This window comes from Cyprinus carpio, chromosome B20 (assembly GCF_018340385.1).
Source record: "Cyprinus carpio isolate SPL01 chromosome B20, ASM1834038v1, whole genome shotgun sequence".
NCBI classification, from domain to species: Eukaryota; Metazoa; Chordata; class Actinopteri; order Cypriniformes; family Cyprinidae; genus Cyprinus; species Cyprinus carpio.
The window spans coordinates 1,418,730-1,426,951 of record NC_056616.1 but is presented as its reverse complement, the minus strand read 5'-3'; the positions used below and the strand labels follow the sequence as shown (position 1 = coordinate 1,426,951).

Below are 8,222 nucleotides of genomic sequence, written 5' to 3'. Positions count from 1 at the left end.
CCCAGCCCTCCCCCTCTGACCCCCGCACCAAATCCCCATCCATCCCCATCCCGTCTCTCTCTCTCTCTCTCTCCTGTCGTTTTTACACTAATCAACTTATACTAAAAATGGTAAACTGTCAAATGAGCAGCACACTTTAATTTCTCCTGTAAAGTTTTAAAATAAGATGTTACAAATCGAATTATAGATTACTAATTATAATTATATAAAACCATTAGTTTAGGATTTAAAATGTTAACTTCCAAAATGTACAACTTAAAATTAATTTAAAAAATAAATAAAAAACATAAAAAATACATGAATTTACTGATGTTTTGTAACCACATGGCCCGTCTCACCTGCATGTATATATGTGTATGTCTAACATGACCAGTTTTTATATCATTATTCATAGAGCAAACAGACAGACTGATGAGCTCATTTGGTTCACAGCAATCTGGGAGTCATTACATGCTGCCACCTAGTGCACTGACTGAAATATCAGACTTTTTAGTGCCAGAGTCAGTAAACAATTCTACAAAGGATCAGTAAAATAAGGCAAAAACTGTAAAAGTAGTACAATGATATCTTTATTTTGAAGCAATCCCAAATATGAATGACTGAATGATGCAGTTATATAGCGCTTTATTGTGTATTGTGTACAGCCAAAGCGCTTTACAATCATGTGGGGGGGGGGGGGGTCTCTCCTTAACCACCCATCCACTTTAATGATGGACGGCAGCCACAGTACAGTAAATAACCTTATGTATATTATACAACTAGAGCTTTTAGGAAATCATTCTGGATTTTAAAACTGTCATATAGCGAGACTTTATTCCAATATAAGTACAACTTCTGCACATTGTAGCAAAAAATACAAATAAATAAATAAATAACAATAAAATAACAATACAAATAAATAAGATTTTTTAAAAAATGTACAATGCACAATAATTTAGAAGTAATAATACACTGTCTTATGCACGACAAGGCTTTTGTTTTTGTGGCTTGGTGTGTTTAGCACAGTGTAATTGCAGAGGGTTAGTGGTGGGCAAAAAATGCCAAACTAGCACTTTTAGTGATCCTGGGGGTTGTTAATCTGAAGTCCTGATAATGTCTCGTTGAGGAATCAATTTGGTACTAATGTCTGAGTAAATCTGATTTAGACACTGGGAGTAATACAGTGAGATATGTAATCTCTCTGACACACACACACACACACACACACACACACACACACACACACATTAGACACAAGCTTACAGTTACATGTGAGAATGTCTTAGTGGATCTTGAAATTAGCATGTTCTTTTAAAACGGACATTACAATAAAAAGACATATCCAATGGTTTATATAATTGTTTATACATACAGTGAAAGGGATTGCTAAAAACTCTTCTATTATGTTCAGTGGAAACATCTTTAGATCTGATACGTATCTAATTTTTAAAATACAATTTTTAAAGTGACCGACATATCCCTTCAATAATAACATTGGAAAGGGACCACAAATCACCACTACCAGTACTCTTGTAAAATTTAAATACATACATAAAATGGAATTGGGATTACTTTATATCAAGTAACCAAAAGCTGCAAATGCCCTGATTTTACCCCAAACATAACCTCAAATAAGGTCATGTAGAATGAGAAAAAATAATGTATGCACAGGAGAGAAAGCCAAGAAAATCTGTCCAGTCAAAATGGAAGGTTTTCATTCTGATATTCATTCTTATGTCAAAACTATATATATATATAAATGCAAATGCAAATTCCAAAGTGAGCAAGCAGACCCTCCAGCACCCCACCGCTGCAGATACATGTCCTAATCCACTCTAACACTGTTACAAGCTACAGATTAACTATTTCATCCAGCACTCCCAGTCGCTGCAGCGTCCCCAGAAAATACTGAAAAGGGATTAATCCTAGACAGAATTACATGCACATGCTTCCCAACCCAAGCATCACTGTTCTTCACACTAAGAAACAATGCTTCTTTTAAGAACTGTTCAATAACACTTTAGAATACTGTTCCATCATTAATGAATAACTACACAGGAACACACGAGTAACGCAATATTAGCACATCTCCTCAATGATCTACACAATTTGAAGCATCATCGACCAAAGTATGACGCAAAGTATGAACAAGTATGTGACTTGATAATAGTGACACAAGCACCACTAATAACTCTAACTGAGCAGGTTTCATCAGTACTCCCCTCATTTGTCACTGAGCAGAGAAACTGATAGTCCTAATGACAAATCACAAGCTGACATGTCAGATGCTCAAACAGACCATTGCTTTTAATGCACTAAAGAGTTACACTTTTTAGTGATTCATTCAACTCTTTTACTGATTCATTTTGGTGACGAATATTTAAGGTTTTCTACAAAAATAGTGTACCTCAGCAATCTTTTAGCTTCACTTCTGCAAGAGCATTGTGTGTGTGTTTTATATGTGAACATGTGCATGAATATGAATATAAATATGCGTCTGTGTTTGTGCATGGGACATGCAGCCGTGTCTGTGTGTGATTAACAGACTACTCACTGGATTAAGAGGCTGATTCTATCACAGTAATCTGGTGTCAGATTAGCAGATTTGACTGATCTGGTAAACTGTCTGTAATGTAGACACACCTCCCACCTGTGTAAAGACGTGCAGCTTTAAGCCAAGAAAAACACAAAATCCAAAGCACACATGAACAAAAGAAGTTTTTCAGTCATTTACTGCAGATTAATCTACAGTTTCACAGTGTTTGATACATTAAACTTTTAAAAAACAACATTCGTTTGATATTTATATGATTGTTTTACTTTGGATTATCAGGCAGTTTCATGTTTCTGTCCATAGTGCAAAAAAAAGTATAAAGCATATTTGTTAGGAATACACACACACACACACACACACACACACACACACACACACACACACACACACACACACACCCTATGTATGCTTTTACTGAAATTAAAACATCATGCATTAATGTACTTTTTTTTTGCACTTTTTGTTCAACCCTGTTGTGTGAATAGAAGAAATGAATAAAATGTTTGATATTTAAGAGAGTGAAATCATCTTTTGAATTTATCATTTTAGTCTCATGTCTATTATTTTATTTTCACCAAGGAAAGTGATTTTAAAATTAAAGTTTAAAATTATGTTGACCTTTACAGTTATGATAACTATCGGTACAGTATTTGTTTATTGCTAATTATGTGGTATAAAGCTGTAACCATGTTATTAGTATTAAACATACTGAATTGATGAATCATTTCTGAATATAATTTGAATCTAAATATCTGTGGTCCCTAAATGTGCTGTTTATGGTCCCGATTGTACCTGAAGTGGGGAAAAAATAACTGAATGACCAACCAACCAACCCCCAGATATGCAGACTAATTTATGAAAAAAAGAGAAAAGATTACTCCATTCTTGTCCTGGTAGGTTTTGTTGTGTTTTGTCTAGAGTTAATTACGCTTGTCTGGTGACAGTGTCTGTGTTTGACCCTGAAACCCTCAAAACAACCACACAAACATGGGCATTAGCTGTAATCTGGATAAACCAAAAAACTGCTATAACTGGCAGACAGTAAGTGGTAAAAAGAGGGTTAAATGAAGGTAAGTAGAGGGGAAGAAGTAAGGGATCAGAGGATTAGCATGGTCAATACATATTATCTTACCCTCCAGTCTGAAAGATGACACTAAATCTGTTAAACTCACCCACCCATGATTCCTACCTCTCATCCAACCCCACTCTGTCAGTCCCATCAGTTTATATTACAGTTTATATACATAGTTTACATATATAAACAATGCAATTAAAAATTTGTAGATCAATATACAAAAAAAAGTGCAATGCAATTAATTCCTGTTTCAAAGCTGTATTTCCAGCATCATTACTCATTAGTCTTTAGTGTCACATGATCCTTCAGAAATCATTCTAATATGCTGATTTGATGCTCAAGAAACATTTACATTTACATTTATTCATTTAGTAGACACTTTTACCCAAAGCGACTCATAGACCTCAGATGTCTGGAGAGAGAGTAGATTGTCAAAAGTGAGTGGAAGTTGGCGGTCCTGAGACTGTGGCTGTTCTATACGTAAGCATCAATGTCCCTTAACCGGGAGCCAGTGCAGGGAGATAAAGAGAGGAGTGACATGGGCCCTTTTGGGTTTGTAAAGTGCTGTAAAGGTTTGATTGTGCATGAAGGAAGTCCAGCCAGAAGAGCATTGCAGTAGTCCACTCTAGAAATGACAAAGGCCTGGAAAAGAAGTTGTGCAGCATGCTCTGTTAGAAAGCAGGGATGCATTAAATGAATGCATTAAAAGTAACAGTAAATGGCATTTATAATGTTACTAAAAGATTTCAGCAAAATGCTGTGCTCATTTTCCCATACTGAGTTTGAACAACATGTTATGTTATAAATAATGGAATTCGACAGAAGTGAGGGCAGGACATGAAGCCCTCTGTTGCACCAACAGGGGGCACTAAAGTGTTAGTCAAACTTGATCTCTCTAACCAACTGCAATTATGTATACATATATGCACTCTCAAAAAACAAGGTACAAATGCAGTCACTGGGGCAATACCCTTTAAAAAGCTAGACCTTTGTACCTTATTTACCCTACTTATTTTGAAATTTTTACCTTTTGAAAGTGACAACTTTTTTTTTCTGAGAGTGCATTAAAACAATTTTATTTTTAACATAAAATGAACATTTTAATACTTTACTACTGAAGATGTTTCTTAATCTGAATAATAATAATAATAAAAAGTGCTGTAGAAGTATTCACCATGAAACTCAAATGGTGATGAACCTGAGAGAAAATGGATTTCACAGGAAGTGATCTAACTTTCAGCAGTAGGAAAAAGTTTTTTTTTTTAAAGCTTGTTTTGTAAACATCACAGTTTTCTCATATTAGCATAATGTAATCAGATGTGTGAAATTTGGACCTCTTTGTCTTAAATGTGCTGATACAGAGCTCTGTTGTATGTGAAATATTTTACACCCATGTCTGGATATGTATTTTCATTTAAAAACATAAGTAAAAGCTCTCTGTACTCCGGCTCTCCTCTGTGACAATTCAGCGTTACTATGATGATAAGATAAAAAAAAGAAGAGCAGCTACAGCTAAGAACCAACAGTTCTTGTAACATATTAATTCATTTTAAATTTTGCAGTATGCATTTCGATCACCACCTAAAAGTATGCTCACAGAGAAATATTTTAAAAGCTTCTGTTCTTTACAATTTAACACTACTGTTGATCTTTTATTTCTTACAGAAGGAATAGAACTTTCAAGAGCAAATGCAGTCAAATCTAGATAAAGGTAAAACAAGTCTGTTGAATGCCAAACTAAAAATGTTGGAGAAGGAGATGCAGCTTTAGTAAAATTAATGACAATGATGAATGACAAATTTAAACTTATGAAAAATGTCAGGTGGGCAATATCTTAAAGCATCTCTGTTTCCCATTTAAACTGATACTGTATATATGTGTCACGATTCGTTACAATAGTATGGAAACTACCTCAGTGTTGCAAAAGGACATGCAGCCAGTAAAATGAGGTAAAACAAAACTGGTTAATGACATTAGAAATAAAGACAACACAGGTGAGTAATATTTTAAAAGAATCTGTTCTTTATTTAACATGCATCTTGACACTGTATAACTTTTTTTTTTCCATTCTTAACATTATGAATGTCAACTATCTGAATGTTTCAAAAGGAAACAGCCGGTCAACAAAGGTAAGATAAAACTGGTGAATGCCAGACTTAAATGCGGCTACATCTCAAAGATGAGAGAGCACAGGAGAAGGAAGCTGCTGCAATCCTCTGCCGAGCCTGAATGCGGTGCTGGGTTGACACTGGGACTGGAGCACACCGGTTGAGAAGTGGTAGAAGGAGGCGAGTTATCAGTGCATGTTGGGGGAATGAGTGTTTGTTGACATCGTTGAACTAGTTCATCAATATCAGGAGGACTGGATGAGGCAGCTCCGTTTGAATCCATCGTGGTCTGGTCTTCTGTAACACGGGATAAAGAACAGACAGAAAGGATAAACACAGTGCAAAAAACAAACATCAGAGGCAAGAACCAAACTGAAATGTAAACAACAGGGTAAGGAGATCTGCAACTTAATTGAAAGGAATCATCTTTCTATTTTACAGGTTGCTGGTAACAGCAAGAAAATACGGCAGGTGAGTCTTTTACTTACTCAATACAGATAAAAATAGACACCTGAGTATGGGGAAGTGGTGTTTAAATATAGTTCATAATGAGGTAAGTGGTAACAGGTGGGTATGATTAGAAGTCCAGTGATTGAGAACAGATGGGAGGAGTGAAGGGATCTGTTTTTCTTCTTCTTCGCTCTTGAGTTTATGGCAGCCCAAAGAAGCCTATGGTAAAAAGTTGTGAAATTTGGTACACAGATAGAGGACAGTCTGAACATTAACAGCAATTTTGGAGTCTCTAACTCAATCCCTCTAGCATCACTAACTGTCCAAAGATGCACTTATGTATATGCTAATAAATAAAAAGAGCCAGAAAGAAAACCTTCTAATAATAAAAATATTTCAACTAAATTCGTTAAGGCTCTTGTATGCTCAAAATTTATTGCTGTTTCTGGAAAAAAAAATATTCTGTTTGCTTTGAACTTATATATCTGGTATGCATTTATTCTTCTAATATTTGTATCCTGAAATTGGAAAAAAAGTGTTTCCACTTCCCAAAAATATCCACTGCTCCGAGTGTGTGTTCACGGTGTGTGTGTGTGTTCACTGCTGTGTGTGTGTGCACTTTGGATGGGTTAAATGCAGAGCACCAATTCTGAGTATGGGTCACCATACTTGGCCACATGTCACATCCACTTAAAAAAAAAAAAAACATTTTAGTATGCACACTCATTGCATCTCTGTGTTGGATATTTACGATATTCCTCTGGTAGAAAACATTGTGGCACATTGATATTTTTTTCAAAACTATCCTATAAAAACTTGTCACTTATCTTTAAATTACATAAATAGATATTTTTCTAAAATTTTTGGTAACAAACATATTACAGGTTAAAATCTTGAGTGTTATTTAAGTCTTCTGATAACTACTGTAACATACTCAGGTGAGCTGATTCATTGCTGGGGTTTGGAAATATATCAGTGCTGTACAAAAAGCAGAATGTGACTTTGCCATTAGTCATTGTAAACAGAAATACGCCACCTTCTGGTCAAAACCAGTAGGAAACTGGTAGGAAACCAGGAGACACATCTGAAAATTCTCCTTTGCATTACTGATTAGGGACTGTTTTGTCTGATGTGATGCTGGCATACTTTACTCTTAGTGTAAGCAGGCCTGCATTGGTGTGTACATGTGGGCACATTATAATAACTCTGATAGATTGGCACAGGATTATTCAATATACGTTACTAAGGATTTGGAATAGATAACAAATTAAGAGTTTTCCTCACTCCATTACTGTCCTTCAAGTCCTTTGTGTTTGTGTATTTTTCCTCTTATTGAATTTTAGGAGACACAGCTGATGTTGATAAATAAGACATAACTGAAAGCTACAGTAAACCTTCTGAACTTTTAATGTCTAAGCATACAAATGTTTTTTTATGGTTCTGTTCTAGCATAACCACTCTTTCCTTTTTACCTGTGATAAAGAGTGGAGCGTCAGGTTAATGATTTATATCCATTTAGCTGATCTTTCTGCCAGAACACACGCCGATCTGGAGGGAGTGAGAGCGTGAATGCTCAGGTAGGTCATTAGAAACGTTTATAAATCTGTTGTACAAAGAGAAGTTTGAGTGTCACATAATCCTTCAGAAATCATTCTTATATGCATTTCTAATTATTATCAATGTTAAAAACAGTTTTGCTGCTTAATATTTTTTGTGGAAACAATAATACCACACATTTGTATAAGATTAAAAAAGAGAGATAATTTAATAATTTTATTCATCGTGCATGAAAGTGATAAAAAGTGAGAGAATACATTTAAAATGATTTCTATTTGATCCTTAAAATTTTATTTTATAAATATTTTAACAAATTTTGTTAATATTTAGTGGTTGTTTTCAACATTGATAATAATCAGAACTGTTTCCTGAGAGTCAAATAAACTGTAATGATTTCTAAAAGATCATCTAACACTGAAAACTTGAGTAATGACGAAGAACATTTCGCCTTGCATCACAGGAATAACATTAATTTTCATAATATATTAAAATTGAAAAC

The 8,222-nt window shown here is 34.8% G+C and overlaps 1 long non-coding RNA gene across 1 annotated transcript; it reads right to left on the bottom strand.

Moving 5' to 3' along the window:
• Window positions 1-5,607: 5,607 nt before the first annotated feature.
• On the bottom strand, window positions 5,608-6,705 carry LOC122141062. The gene is made up of 2 exons (XR_006157522.1): window positions 6,205-6,705; window positions 5,608-6,013 (listed from the first exon to the last, which is right to left on the bottom strand). It is a non-coding gene; the product is annotated as an uncharacterized LOC122141062 (long non-coding RNA).
• Between the last annotated feature and the right edge of the window lie 1,517 nt (window positions 6,706-8,222).